This window comes from Vicia villosa, linkage group LG6, assembly GCF_029867415.1.
Source record: "Vicia villosa cultivar HV-30 ecotype Madison, WI linkage group LG6, Vvil1.0, whole genome shotgun sequence".
NCBI lineage: Eukaryota > Viridiplantae > Streptophyta > Magnoliopsida > Fabales > Fabaceae > Vicia > Vicia villosa.
In genome coordinates, this window is record NC_081185.1 from 2,816,288 (window position 1) to 2,832,651 (window position 16,364).

General features: G+C 32.8%; 1 long non-coding RNA gene across 7 annotated transcripts; it reads left to right on the forward strand.

The window, feature by feature from the left end:
- The first annotated feature begins 1,728 nt into the window (after nt 1–1,728).
- On the forward strand, nt 1,729–5,435 carry LOC131608756 (uncharacterized). 7 transcript variants are annotated; one of them, XR_009285801.1, is made up of 7 exons: nt 1,729–2,051; nt 2,620–2,705; nt 2,890–3,028; nt 3,144–3,216; nt 3,593–4,600; nt 4,871–4,948; nt 5,034–5,435. It is a non-coding gene; the product is annotated as an uncharacterized LOC131608756 (long non-coding RNA). The 7 variants fall into 7 exon arrangements; XR_009285799.1 differs by having other exon boundaries at nt 3,593–3,706; nt 4,516–4,600; nt 4,871–5,435; XR_009285800.1 differs by having other exon boundaries at nt 3,634–3,706; nt 4,516–4,600; nt 4,871–5,435.
- Nucleotides 5,436–16,364: the final 10,929 nt, after the last annotated feature.

Genomic DNA, 16,364 nt, shown 5'->3' on the forward strand with positions numbered 1-16,364 from the left:
CTATAAAACAATTATAATTTCTTTTTATTTCTATGATAATTAAGATTACAATATTATAAATAAAATATATATAATACTACAACTCAATTTACAATAATATTCAACACCGCCTTAACTGCAATGTAGGTGGCTACCGCCCAAACACCCCGGCAAAGAAAATTAAATTGCCTAAAAAACAATGTAACTAATTAGCTAAAAACAATATCTTTAAATCACATCTAATTATTTTCCAAAATGAAATTCTTGTATTACTTAAAGAAATATGAGTAGATACTATTCCACATGAAAGAGATAGGCACTGCCTCAATTTGATTCAATCATCATATAGCATGTGAATTTGAGTGGTGATGGGTAAGTGTAACAGAATATAATGGACAAGTGATTGTGAATGTGATTCTACAACTAGTTTTGTACCTCTAACGAAATTTCTCACGTGAATATGACAATACCTTCTTCATCAATAAGGTTGTTCAATTTTTGTTTTCTTGCCAAGATTTTATTAAGATTGTACACTACCTTTTGTATAAAAGATCAAGATTGTACAGTTTTTTGTTTTGCCTAAGAGCAATGCTATATCTACACCAAAATTATGACACAGTAACCTACACCATAATTTTCCAAACATCATTTTTAAGTGGCACATATTCCAATTTATATAAAAATAATAAATAAAATACAAAAAGGACTTGTACCGTATAATACGGTGTAGTTGTACAAAATCAGTGTAAACATAGCCTTTCTCTTTGCCTAAATACTTATCCTCAAGATTATAAAATTTGGAAAATCAATTCCACCATCATCCATTAACGTAACATTAATAAAATTCGAAGCTGAGACTTTGAGATGAAGTCTCTTTAAAATATTAAGTGTGGACTAAGATACCACAATACGAAAACTCCTAAAATTTTAAGTGTTTATTTGTTACGTAAAATTTTAAATATTTCAGTTGTCAGAGTGTCTTATAGATTTGGATCATCTACTTTAAAATAAAATTGGTGGCTTAAATATATTTTTGGTCCCCTAATTTTTTTTATAAACAATTTTTATATTCAAATAAGAGTACTAGAGGTACTCTAACCCGATAACATTAGAGTGTCATACAGACAAATACATTTAACTAGACAATTTAAGATAATCAAGCGGACTTTTATATCATTCATAAAAATTACAAATAAGTTTTCATTTTGAGCCTATTGCAAGCCACCACCAAATGAATAATCTTACTTTGAACACAATTTCTTCGGTATCCCTTACTGCATCTTTGAATATGATTTCATTTTTCATTCTCCATACACTACAAGAAAAAAATAGTTTTACGACACATGAGTTGCGACAGTTCCCATAAAACCGTCCTCATTCTTATATTGTGACAGTTATCACGACAGTTAGAGCCAACTGTCGTAGATATTTAGGCATGTTGAGTAACATAATTGCGACAGTTACCAAAGAACCGTCATTTTTCCACACTCGCGACCATTAGAACAAGCTGTCGCGACTACTTTGACCAATAATAATCATTACTTTTTTTAGTCTTTTATTTTCTCACTTTTTTCTTTCATTGTTTAATTTTCTTTTTCACTTTCATTAATTAATTTTAATAATAGTAATAATAATTACAATATTAATTACTAATTATAATTATATTAATACTAATAGTATTTATAATATAATAGTAATATCTATATATATATTTTCAATAAAAATATAATTGTAGCCCTTAAAAGAGATTCACGACGGTTCAACAACGGTCGGCCCAGTCTTTCTCCATTCCCGCAAAAGTTTTGAGAAATTTTAGGCTACGGTTGAAAATACAGTCGTCCCTCTAAATTCTAAAAGAAGGCGCTTAGACATTTGGACAAAGTGGGAAAAGTAGCTTCAGTCTCTCAGTTGTGAATCTCTAAGCCCTGAATCGCACTCTCAACTGTAAATCTCTAAACCCTAAGTTCTCAAACCGCCATCCCTCTGCAACAGTGAATATCTCTCTCAGCCGCGCATCTCTCTCATCTTCGAGCTTTCCTCTCTCAGCCGCCACCACAAATCTTTCTTAACAGGTTTGTCTTCCATCTGTATAAGTTGTGGATTTGCGGGAAAATGTTCCGTGCGTGATACAGTTTAACGTGAAAATATGATGTCTAAACATGGTTATTAGTTGAGTCAAGGGTTTTGAATTTTAGTTAGGATTTGATTTGTTAGGGTTTATTTTTTTACGCAAGGGTTCCATTTTGACAATAGGGATTCCAATTTTTAATGAACTTTTGTTTGTATGGTGTATTGATAATGTACAGGTTTCTCTCTGTGTTGTTCATGAGATTGTATTTTTAAGCCTTTAGGTAGGTTTAGAGTTTTTAAAAACTTTTGATTAGATTTTTATGGTTGAATTGGTTTCAAACCTATAATGTACTTTTGATTGATTGAATTTTAGAAGATTGTTGAGTTTGTCACTGAACAAGTCAATGAAATTAATCAGTACTATTCAACATTGGCTAAGTTACTGGGCCAACCTTATGAAAATATGTACCTTGAAAGCTTATTCTCCATGGCTTGGAAATTTGGAAAGTTTTAAATGATACCGTCGGTACGATACTCACCAATATCATCATTTTATGTTTTTGTTTATAGTGAAGAGAAGGTAGCTCTGGTTGTGTTCTCCAGCCTGTGTCCAGCTCTAAGATGAATCAATTCTTCTCCAAGCTGCTCCTTCAAAGGTTTGTTTTTGGAACTGTTAATGAGCATTAAAGTACTTTTGTTGAAATAAGATGATGTGGGTTCGAACTCGCTCATATAGTTGAATGTCCATATAAAACTATCATTCTTAAATAAATACAAGTGAGGCAAAATAAGCTTCTAAGCACCCTTTCTTCATAATAAGATTTATTTTAATATGGAAAGAAGCAGAGAAACGGGAATCATGGAAGAATAAAGGTCATGGGGAATTTAGGCAAGTCACTGAAGGGGATTTCTTGGGTGAAGTCACTGGAAGTGAAAAAATTATCTGTCATTTCTACCACTAGGAGCTCTATCGATGCAAGTATGACTTTTTACTCAAACTATTGCTCATTGAATCTAGCATCCATCCCTATCTCTTAATATCTGAACTAACAGTTATATGTGCATGTTTTTATTGTATCAATATATACTTTCAGGATAATGGATAAGCACTTAAAGTCCCTTTCAACAAAACATATTGATACAAAGTTCATCAGGCTTGATGCAGAGGTCAGCTTGAAAACTTTCTCAGAGTTCATCATTCAATAACTGTGTCATTTTACATATTATTTAAATGCAAATATTTGTCTTGGCAATTCAGTAAAAATGTTAACTGTTAAAAATTGGCAATCAAAACTTTGACTAGCCAAAAACCATTCATAACTTACTGCAGCGCCAGGTAATGAAGCTCTCTTGAGATTGTCACCATTCTTTGAAGTCTGCACATGTTTAAAAACTTCCCTTTAGTTTATTTTCTCAAGAAATTAACTCTCCACTATGGATTCCATTGTACGAATGTAGTTCTAAATGGAGTCCAAGAATTGGAGTTTAGATATCTGCAGTAGAAATTTAGATTCTGTCTTATAGAGGTATTGATCTAAATCAGGCTGCTCGAAAGGTTACAGAAGTTCATAATCTATTTTTCAGAGGTATTGATCAAAATCAGGCTGTTCAGAAGGTCGTTGAGAGAAGAATTCAGATATAGTCGCATATTCAACAGGTTCTTGAACCCATATTCTTTTTTTAATAATGAATAATATGTTTCATTTCAGATCTGGTGTAGGAAGCTTTAGATTCTGCTTTTTTATGGTGCATGTAAGTACCTTGGTTCATTTAAAATGGATCTACTTCTATGTGCTCCAGATCAAGCCAGAACTATTGCAGTTTGCTATGCGGACTGGTATGTTTGGAGTTAACTGTTAGCTGAGTTCATGAATAAGGAATTATGGCCAATGTGATTGATGGAATCAATTTCGGTATTGGAAATATTAATAAGCTTGAATTTGACTATACAGTAGAGTGAAAACAAAAAAATTATGAAAATTAAGTGGTCCAATGTGTCTTAGAAGCATACTGCTAGAGAGTGATCAATTTTAGAAAGGTCTAGTGGCTGTTATTTTGGTGTCGTAGCTGCCATATTTTGGCCGAGTTGGAGAGGCATGTCTCAGCTCTGAAATAATAGGTTATGACAAATTGGCTTTCGAGGGAATTGGTGGTGTATGGCCAAGATCTTCAGGTGCATCTTCCGATGGCATGTCAGTCACCATTAATGTTATATTTTTCTTCCAAACTGGTGGTCCTCACTCATGCATAATAGGTACAGGATAGTGTTACCATTTTATAAACCACATGAGCAAACAATGATGCCTAATTATAATAGGAAACAATGGTGCCTTATTCATATGGGAAAAAAGTGGTTTGTTTAAAATCTCAGCATTCACAAAGAACACCTAAGGAACCTATATTTATATGTTATTAGTCACATAAATTTATTCTTATATCTTTCTATTGACTTGGTGTGGCTCGTAGAGTATGAATAAATGATGTTGAAAAGAATACAATCACTACAAGAAAATTTCCAATTTGCAACATATATTCTGCGTTGAAAGTGAAGGTGCGTATATATCATTTATTTTTTAGGTTTTACACTTCTATATGTAACTCCAAATAAATTGTCTCAATGTTTATTTGATTTTTCTATGTTGTGTCATTTTTTTTAATGTTTAATATTTATCTTCTATTTGTTTAATTTGAATATTTAGGGTAATTGATTTTTGTTCTTTAGGGTTAATTGATTTTAGAATTGTATCATGTTCAATTATTGTTATGTAGAAGAGTTTATTTATTGGTCATTATTTCAGTTTTGACATTTTTTTTCTTTTAGTTTGGCATTTTTTTCCGGTTGCACTTTCGATGGCTTGATGCGCAATTGGCGGGACTAGTTTTTCACATCAATGATATTGTATATGGACTGGATTTTAAAAAAAACCATTGTTGAGTTTCATTTATATCATGGAGACTAAGCTCATTTTCATTGTTAAATATAGGAACATTCGGCGAAGAGTCACGACAAGATCGAGATGACCCTAAGTAAGTGGTTATGCTAAGTCTGAAGCTTATATTTCGTGAATGAAACCGAGAAAGAAACCGACTTAAAGAGTTTGTGGACTGAGTTGAAGAACCATGTGCCGAGATGCTCGCAGTTCTGGATTCAGTGTGACTCTGCTAATCAATATCAATATTAGAACATTCTTTCTATGAATCTGCCTTAGATTTTATTGTTGTTTTAGGTTAATTCTGAATTTTGATGTATTTCTTAGTTAACTTATGTATGATCTTGAGAAATATCTCTGTATTGTTTTTGAATTCTGGAAATCACATTTTTTTCAATATATTTTGAATGCACTAGTTAGCATTCAATCATTGGGTATTTGTTATAAAATTAATATATTTACGGGGTTAAACCCCATAATTTTTTTAAAAAGTAATATATTTAGGGGGGTTGCAAACCCCCATAATTTATTTTAAAATTAAATATAATATAAATAACGACAGTTTGAAACTGTCGCTACTTGCGATTTAGGACAGTTTTTTACCCGTCCCGACTGATGACGACGGTTGGAGTGGCGGTTTTAACAACCGTCGCAATACACTCCGGCGACACACGTTTCCGCGACAGTTACACAACCGTCGCGACTTGTAATTTGTGGCAGTTAAAACCGTCGTAACCCGCCAAAACTAGCCGTCGCAATTCGCCAATTTTCTTGTAGTGATATACACTATCATACATCCAGCCAAATGAATCCCACCCTTTTTTTTACTTATATGCCCTTTCAACATCATAACAACCTTCATGAAGTGATTACATCAACCTTTTTCCACAAAAATGTCTTTTCCCAACTGAACTTGAATTTTATCCCTCACTTTTCTCACCATAGGACAATTTAACATTACATGATCAATATCTTCCTTCTGTCTGAAACATAGCACACAAATTTTATCATGAGAGCTATGAATAAATTCTCTTTTAGATAATTGCATCTTTGTTGGTAACCTGTCAGGGAAAAGTCTCCATCCAAATATCTTTACTTTTGATGGAACTCTTGAATCCCATACCACATTTAGATCTTGATTTAGACTTTCATTTGACATTGCACCTTCAAAATCCTGCATAATTTTAGCAAAATAGGACTTAACAATAATGTATTTTCACTTCCATAAGGCCACACCACCAAGTCTTCTTGATTACTACTGGGAGTTATCTCTGATAAAATTTCTAACAATACTTCTTTTTCTACCTCTTCTGCTTCTTTGACAAGTTCCTCCTATGATAATCTGCAATCTATTCTCCACTGCCAATTATCTCCATTCCATTCTCCCATATTCCTTACACCATCTATTTTATTAGTACATACATGATACAAGTTTAGGAATTGAATTTCCAGGGAACTCTGTCCCAACCATTTAGCTTTCCAAAATGGAATACTCTCCCCTGCCCCTAACCTGCATGTTAGCATCAACATAATTCCACCATCCACACTATAACCTCAAATCTTCATAAAGTTTTTCCACCACATAGATTCTTTTGTTTTTTTCCTCGACCCTTCATTAAACCACAATCTTCTATGTAGCTTACCATATTTCTTCCGAAGAATACCCACCCAAATTGCATTATCTTACTTGAGAAACCTCTAGATCCATCTACTTAACAATATTATGTTGAAGCTAGATACATCATTGATTTCTAATCCACCATCCTTTTTATCTTTACATATAGATTCTCAACTTACCCATGTTATGCTCTTCTTCACTGCTGACTCTTGCCACAAAAATCTCCTCAGGATACTAGTAGTTTCCTTAATCACTGTAGTTGTAGCTTTACAGAATGATAAGTGATAAACATATAGATTAGCGAGAATAGAGTTTATCATAGTAACTATTCCACATATTGGCAATAAGCTTCCCTTCCAAGCTGATAGTTTAGATTTCAACACTGATATGTCAAGTTTCCAAAATTCACATCTTCTAGGGTTTCCTCCAACTGTGATACCTAGGAATTTAAAAAGAATTCTATCTATCATGCATGCAAGGAAATGAGACGGAACCTGTAAAAACTTATCATTAACCCCTATCCCATACAACTTGTTTTCCACATATCGATGCTTAATCCAAACACCATTTCAAATCCAAACACAATTGTTACTCTGCCCAATTTTTACCTCAAGTTCTCATGGTGTATTTCCAAGGCTTTGTGCAAGTTATACATGAAGATATCAAGTTAATCTAGATCCTATAGTTGGTATTATGCTTGCTTGGTTATGGTTTAAGTCCAAAGGATGAGAAATCTACATTGACTCTTTAATGTCAAGTGTTGGGTTTTTGTTTGGTTAGAATTTTCTTGTCCTCAACTTTTACTTTATACTTTAGGATAGTCCCTTCATATCCTCCCGTCTTCTTTAATTTTCAAAATAGTCTCCCTCTTTTCCAAAACCTTCTTGTGTTTGCAAACCTTTTTTTTTATAAACTTTCGCTTAAAAATCTTTTGGTCTTAATGACTTTTCTTCACAAGTTTATACATGACTAATTGTTATGGTGGAGTTGTAATCTCCTAACCCCTTGATATTGATTGATATGATTGATTCTTTTCCACTTGAAAGAGCTAGTGGCATACTTGTTGATTTATCCAAGTTGGAGCTAGTGGCACAAGATGTTATGTCTTGCCGAGCATCATTTTAAAAAAACAAACCTTTTTTTTTACACACAATATCTTTTAACAACACAGATTTTCAAAATGGTTCTTGTGGAGTACCAAAGATATGAGGGGTGCTAACACCTTCCCCTTGTATAATCAACACTCGTACCTAAGAACTCTGCTTTTTGTTGTTTTTTATTTAAAAAAAATTCTTTTGGGTTTATTTCTCTCTTTTCCCATTTCCTTTGGAAACATTAAAACGCGGGGGGGGGTGGCGACTTTCACTGGGTATGAGTCAAGTAAATTAATGACTTTGATCTCAAATTTTTCCCGCTACAAATATGTGAGATAAATACACAGGATGAGCACAGGTAGTTGGATCATGTTTTTGACGTCAAAATTACAAAGATTTGACAGGAAGCAAAATTGATTCTCGATAGAATTAGATAGAAGACTTGAAGATGTTTTTTTGACAGTAATGGTTGTGTAGTAGTTCAAGAAGTGAAGACACGTGTACGCAAAACAGAGGCCAAAGGCCACATAATAATGTAGATGCGAGTACTAGAGAGTTGACAGTTGTCGACGGTAATTAATGTACATAGTATATAGGTAGTTTTCCTCTCTGTGACAAGGGTTCACATTTTTCATTGTTGTTCTCTACAGAATTCAAACATCTAAGTTACAAATATAAAGGAATTTGTGAGAAATGTATGAACTTACGTCTCACTTTTAATTCAAACTGTTTTTATCCAATTGTCTTATTATTTTGCTTCTTTTGCTTTGTTCATCTAAACTTTTTAGCATTTATTCACATTCAATCTTTACATTGAAAATCATCAAGCACGAATACAGTTTCTTAAATTTTTTATACAAATTGTCCTTAAAATTTTTTCGAGCTTAATATCTTAAGTGAACAAAAACTTCTAATTTAATTTACTAAAAATACCTATAAACAAATTGTAATTAGCTTTAACTTAAAATGTGAATAAGTAAAATATATTAAAAATAAATATAAGGAATACTCCACTGAAGAATTGCATCAATCACAACATAATAGCAAGGATTCTACTAGCATTTTAAACTAATAGCAAGGATTCTACTAGCATTTATATATATATATATATATATATATATATATATATATATATATATATATATATATATATATATATATATATATATATATATATATATATATATATATATATATATATAAAAATTGCTTATTAATTTGGAATCAAAATAGGATAGTTTATCGATAACTAACCTATTAATTAGGAACAAAATAACATAAACTAAGAAAGTATGAATCAGTCAAATACGACTAATTCATGTAGCTATTATAGTTGCATTGCAGCAAATATTCAACCAAAGATCATAGTTTCAGCAACACCTTTACCTTAAACAAATTCATCAAATCAGTACACTAAAATCAATAGAAAAATTTAATAATTAAATGCAACCTAAAATAAAAACCATGCTAATTGCATGCAATTATATTAAATTTCATCAACTTCATAAACTATAGGCCAGGCACTTTACCGGTAACACCGAAACCGGAGGAGGCGGCGGTGTCGATGGCCTATTTGACACTGACACCGACGCTTTCTTCGATGATGAGCCCTTCTCTAATTTAGACAACAATTTTTTACTTGATGTTTTCTTCACCGGCGCGAGGAAGACGATCTTTCTCTTCCCTTTTTTTTCTTCCATGGCCTTGTTATATATTGATGATGCATGCTTAATTTGGTGGAATTCTTGTGGGCTGTAAAAATAGGGTGCAACATATGCTAATAAGCCATCCATGTAATGAGGTGTGAAATGTTTTGGAGATTTTTTCTTACGTGATTCCACATCTGAAATGCTATCCATCAATTTCCATAGTTGTTTCTTGTTCCTCATGATGGATTTTGGAACAATATATATGATTATAAAGTTGAGACAGAAATTGGAGAGAGAATAATGAACATGGTTAATGTGGAGAATGAAATGTTATAGGTAGTTTTGATGTGTGTGTATATATATGTGGTGAGAAAGTAAATTAGGGTTTCTTGAATTAATGTTTAGTTAAAAGTTTTGGTGAAAATAATGAGTCAAATTAATTTATGGTTAAAATTGAATTAATTTATGGTTAAAATCAATTGTTTGAATTAAAATATTTAAGAAAGAGTTTGTAAAAAATAAAAGTCGAAAAGGGTACAAATGTTGATACTTGAAAGTAAATTTGGTATAGTAAGTTGAGCATAAATAGATAATAACATAAATGGAATTTGTTATAACAAGTAATTTGTTAATGTGGAAATAATTTAGACATAAACACTTACATAAAAACGTAGTAAGTAAGATTACTTAGAATTGCATTTTTTAATAACATAAACTTTTGTAATATCTCATAATTTACTTTCTCAAAAATAAATTTATAAAATTATATAAATAGTAAGTTTTCTAATTACAATTAGTTTGCATTAAGGTTCTGTCCTACGTCCATGTCTTTTTACTTTAATTCGGGAGATATTCACGGAACACATCCAAGAGCTGACACCAAAATGTATGCTTTTTGCAGATGAATAGTCCTTCTTGAAGAGTCGAAGGAGGATTCAAATGAGATGTTGGAAACTTGGAGATGAACTTTAGAAACACGTGGTTTTTCGCCCAAGCGGAAGTAAGACGAAATATATGGAATGTAAGTTCAACAAAAGAAGAAGCATTTCTAACCTAGAGGTGAAAGTTTGAGACCATATTATCCTTAAAGCCACATGATTTAAATATCTTGGATCCGTAATACAAAGTGATGGAGATATAGAAGGGGATGTAAATCATCGAATTCGAGTTGGGTGGTTGAAATGGAGAAAGACTTCAAGTGTTTTATGTGATGCAAATGTACCACTTAAGTTGAAGGGAAAGTTTTATCAGACTGCAATAAGACTTGCGATTTTACACGGGACAGAATGTGGGACCATTAAGAATCAACACGAGAATAAAGTAAGTATGGCAGATATGAGGATATTGCATTGATATTTGCAAGAATCGACAAGATAAAATTAGAAATGAAAATATTAGAGAGAGAGAGAGAGAGAGAGAGAGAGAGAGAGAGAGAGAGAGAGAGAGAGAGAGAGAGAGAGAGAGAGAGAGAGAGAGAGAGAGAGAGTTAGGGTAACGTCTATAGTGTAGAAGATGATGGAAAATAGACTTAGATGATTATGGCATGTAGAGAGAAGTCCAGTAGGTTATATAGTAAGGAAGGTAGACTAGATGGAGAGAAGATAATCAATTAGTGAAAAGGAAAGATCTAGAAAGACTATCAGAGAAGTTATTAAGAAAGATATCAAGATTAATGATATGGATAAAATTATAGTACTTGATAGACCATTATGTGAAAGTTGATCCATGCAACTGACCTTACTTAGTGAGATAAGGCTTTGTTGACGTTGTTGTAGTAAGACGCTATAAGTGATATTCCTTATCGTTCACATTTTTTTGGGTAAACAAAGTCATTTATTCCCTCAGGTTGATTGACAGCTGAAGGGAAAAGTCTCGCATGGGCACAAACTTCGATTCCCAGCACCAGAAACTTTATGTTTTATTCATTAAAAAGTGGTGCATTCCTTTTATTTTTATTTTAAAATTAAATTACATTACTTCCCCTGAGCGCCAGATTCCTCTGGAGATCCACTTACTTTTCCAACGTGGCAGACATCGTGGCTTTTATTTTAATTTTTTAAATTCACGCGGACTTTTTTTTTTTAAATTTTTTAATTAAATATTTTTTAAAACTTTTTTAAATATATAATATATAATATACTTATTTTTACATTTTTCATAAATTATTTTAATTAATATTTTTTATGAAAATCTATTTATAAACTAATTATTATTAAAATATTATTTTGGGCTTAATACACCAAAATTGTTTTGGCCCAATAATACCATAGCCCATTACTTGATGTTTTTGATAGTGTTGTTTAAAATAGGTATATAACATGTCCATTTTAAATACCTGCTTATTCAATAGAGAGATTGCTTCATAGAGATTCTTATGATCCTAGCAGACAAGTATTACTCCATCAAATTTTTCTATTAAAGTTCCTATTCAATTGTTCAGTTAATATATATGTACTTTCTTTGTTATGTTCAAGTACTCTGATGAGATTGTTCTTTTCTTCAGGGGTGATGATGATCATATTGTAAAGAAACTTAAAACTGGAAGCATCTGGTATCTCACAGTGCTTGGTTCTCTTGCTATCACACAGGAATATATTGTGCTACATGCATTTCGTCGCTTAAATATGCAGGTATATGTGAGAGAACTACCTATTGTGTTTCTTCAGTTTTAATCCTACATGGTTTGGTGAATAAACAAAATCAGTGTTTATATACAAACCAAACATAAGGTTTCTTGAATTATTGAAAGATTAATGGGCTTAGACCCAAATTTAATATTTTGATAATTTAAAAAATAATTTTTAAAAAATATTAATAAAATCATTTAAGAAAATCTAAAATAAATAAATAAGTAATACAAAAAAGTAAAAAATAAAATAAATCAAATAAAAATTAAACGTAAAATAAATAATAAATCCAAAAAAGTAAAAAAAATAAATAAATTCCACGTGGCTCTTACAAATTAAATATAAAATAAAAATCCAACTGGAATGTAAGTCATTAAAAAATGGAATATAGAAATTATGAGGGTGGTTTTGAGCTTAAACCGAATATCGCTAATATTACAAGGGGATTTTATATATTTAACCTTATTTTTATTTAGAAAAGAAATAACCTATTACATCGATGGTCATAAAAATAGGAGGGGAAAAGTAACTCAATTTAATCTATAAACAAACTATTGGTGTCCATTTATAAAGTAACAACGAATAAGACATTGCCAAGACATCAATCCACATGAAACATCAGTGATCCCCATGAAAATCACACCATCCAACGAGAATCTGAATGCAAAAAAATATATCTTGGACGCACATCGCCGAAAGGAAAACAGTGATAATGAAAACAATTGGGTTGAAAACACTGAAATACAAACTTAAAGAAGTGTGGAAACAATCTCTATGATGGATTATAAAAGTAGATATAAGTTTTAAGTTCAAGGTTACTTCCTTACATAAAGGTCTCCAGAACCTAATACATCGTCCGGGCCGACAGCTACCATCAAAGCAAGAGATTCAGTCTGAAACAGGGTATGAGAATCATCCGCAAAAAAACCTCGCATGTCAATCATAGAAAGGTTCCAAAGAAAATCCAAGTCCTCATCTGCCACAGTAGTAGCAAGTTCCTTGGGGTGTTAGGTACTTGAGATGGAAGAAAGCGGGAAGTCAGAAGAAAGGAGTAAGAGCCTCTGACTCAATTTCCTTTGTCAAACGAGTCTGTCTGGAAAAGTTTCCTTCAACAGCAGTAGACGGTCAGTCCCCCCGATTCCTCTTAGCAGGGGAAGAAGATGGTGAAGGCTCGCGAACAAAAAGTTTGTTAGTCGCAGTGGTCAAGTGTTCCACCTTAGGAGGTATACTTGGGATAAAAGTCACAACTATTGTCGGGGCAACAACTATAACTTGTGTCTGGACCACCAGAGCAGTAGAAACAACCATCAATCATCCTAAAGAGTCGGTATTAGGCTCGGATCCCTGGCGAACACGAGAAACTTCTGCAATTGGTCCATGTTACACTGAAGATTTTTTGCCTCATGATGTGACGGGGCATGCTGATAATCGCATATGTATCAATATGCTTCTTCTTTCGTTGAGAAACGAGTACTTTTCTAGAACTAAATCCTTCTTTATAACTGAGCCCCTGATACCAAGCGCATAGATCCTATTTTCATTTTGACCTCTTTGTAGGATATCGGACTTAGCCTAGAGTGGTAAAAGAAAAAGGCCGACAGAAATGAGCTCTAAACCGATACTTTAGAAAACTGATTTTATAAGAATGAGCACATCCTCCCGGGGCCGAAGACGAATAGAGGACAAAGTGAGCCTCAAGAGTAATAGGTTTCACCAAAATGAATCATTCAAGAAAATTACCCTTATATGTGGTGAAAGTGTCGAACCAAGGCACTAAGAGGCAAAGGGAGACCAATCCATGATTCCGAACATCATCCCGAGAGGCACGAGCCATGTAAAAAAAAGATTTAAAAAAAGAGTTCCAAAGAAGGTTTCCAAGACTTATGTTCGACACAGAGTTGGAATACCTCCATATAAGCTCAAGCTCCGGGATGAAGTTACAAGGGGGAAACTTTTAGGTGGTTTATCCCAACTACCTTGAAATCTAAGAAGGGCAATCGTACCCCTAACCCGTTGATGAGACATTCTACAGAGGAACCAAACAATTCTTAAAAGAGCTTCATATCCTCTCCGTCAAACCTACGGTAAAAACCAACCAATCTGAGGAGTTGTCAACCACAATGTCAACATTGGTTATGGCGTCAACTGTATTCACAGTGGAATGAGTCCCTACCACTTTCGAGGCATTTCTACAGCTTTATAATCATTACCAGGACTACTCCAAGACACAACATTAGTTTGTCCCTAGCATTCCAAATGATGGGTGACTTCAGCATCGCTAGGTTCATGGCCAATCGCTCCCCGGTATACTCTGACGAAACTACCAGCATGTTGCCTCCTTTGTCGGGCAGCTATTTTTGTCTTAGTAAAGACAGGTGGAGGCATTGATTTCTCAACATAAATCTCACCTCATTAGCTTTACCTGAAAATAGAGCCACTAAATGATCCCTCGAAGGACCTTCGTCTGAAAGAGAATTTCCAGAAACTCCTTCCATTTCTGAATCATCAATGAGAGAAATGATCTCCAATTCAAAATCCCCATTGGCATGGGGAAGAGAATATGATTCAATTTCCATTCTCCTTCTCGAAGGGGGAGAATCAATACCCTCTGAATCACTCTTTATGTTAATAGGGTCATTGTTCATCATAACAAAGGTATAATAAATGCTTGAATGAAAAGGCTGGAGTAAAGAGAAGGTACCTTAAAATGTAAGGTCGCAAGGCAATAAAGCAAAAAACGAAGACTGAAAATCGAAGCTCTTGAAGCTTTGAATGCGTGACGACAGTTACGCCTGAAAAAACACTCTCAGAGAATAGGGAAAGACTCAAAGAAAATAAGGGAATCTCAATCTAAAAATATTGCGAAAAGTTTCTCCAAATTTCCTCTATTCTTATATAGGCAGAGACAATCAAACAGATCGAATTAAAAGTAAAAAGCAAGTGCAAATCAACAGTCAGATTCCACTTTGAATTTTCACCAAAAAATATCTTAAACCTTTTTATAAAATCAGTCCAAACAACCTCACAAACAACTTGAATTTTTATACAGATCAATTCATAAACCTTCTATAAATAACTAGAACTTTTGCAAAGAATAAAGTATTCAGTGAACCCTCTCAGGTCGACCACTACTCAATGTTTCTTCATATATATATATATATATATATATATATATATATATATATATATATATATATATATATATATATATATATATATATATATATATATATATATATATATATAATAATTCGATTTGAAACATTATGTAGTGGAAGCCTTTGAGGGTGACCGAATACATTTTCTTCTATTCATTTCAAATTTGAAAACTTCTCCCAGAACTAATTATTTTTGTTAGCGTACTAAGCTGATGAAAACTAATGTTTGCAATGAGCTTGTATATATAGTAGCAAGGATTTTGACCTTTCGCCTCATCCATAGAACAATAACAAAAAAAGAACAATATTTCATTTCATGTAGAATCTCATTGTGCTTAAGACTATTGTGAAAAATGTTAATTTTTCTGATGCGATTCTTCACTCACTAATCCTAGAACTACCAAAATATTTGTTGGCATGATAATATCATGCATGTGTTGTTTCGTTTGATTCTTGGAATCAAAGTTGCATCCCGTTGACATTGGTGGGAAATAGGGAGGGAATATGTAAAGGAATGAATCTAGATATGGAGTAGGAAAAGGTGTTGATGTTTACAACTAAATACTACTATTTTGAATTTATTCTCAATTAAATCAAAATTGATCAATTTTTCAAGTTGTTTTTATAAAAAAAAAAATTCGTCTCAAATTGAAGAGAAAATTTTATCAAACATTTATAAGTCGAACAATATTGTAGGTCAGAATTCGGACAGTAAAGAACCAAATCAAGTTAAAGAATGTCATGAAAACTGTAGCATAGATTCTTTAATCCTATACGTTGATATTCAAATCTATTGCCTGCCTTGCACAATAACAAATCAAAATCATCTTTAATAAAAGTCAAATACATATCTCCCAGCTGCAGGGAATAAAAATCGTTGGAAAATATACCATATTTCCCTTTTTTGTTAACATTCCCTTACAAAAAGTCAAGCATCACCCTCCCCTTTGTGGTATTTTGTTAAGGTTTTGACATTAAAAGTAATATTATTTATGATAAAAATCAATCACACTTTATAAGAGAGGTCCATTAATTGAACTATATTTTTTTAAATAAAAAAGTTTAGGTGGGTTGCCTCCGGGGCTCTCCGGGGTTAGAACAGACCTCAAGGCTCATAGAGCACTTACTCAGATATCACTCATCACAGAGACTCTTACATCAGCAGCGAGAGTTGAACCCACGACCTCTCAGTGTGATTCAACTTCTTACCAAGTGAGCCAAACTACCGGAGCAAGATAA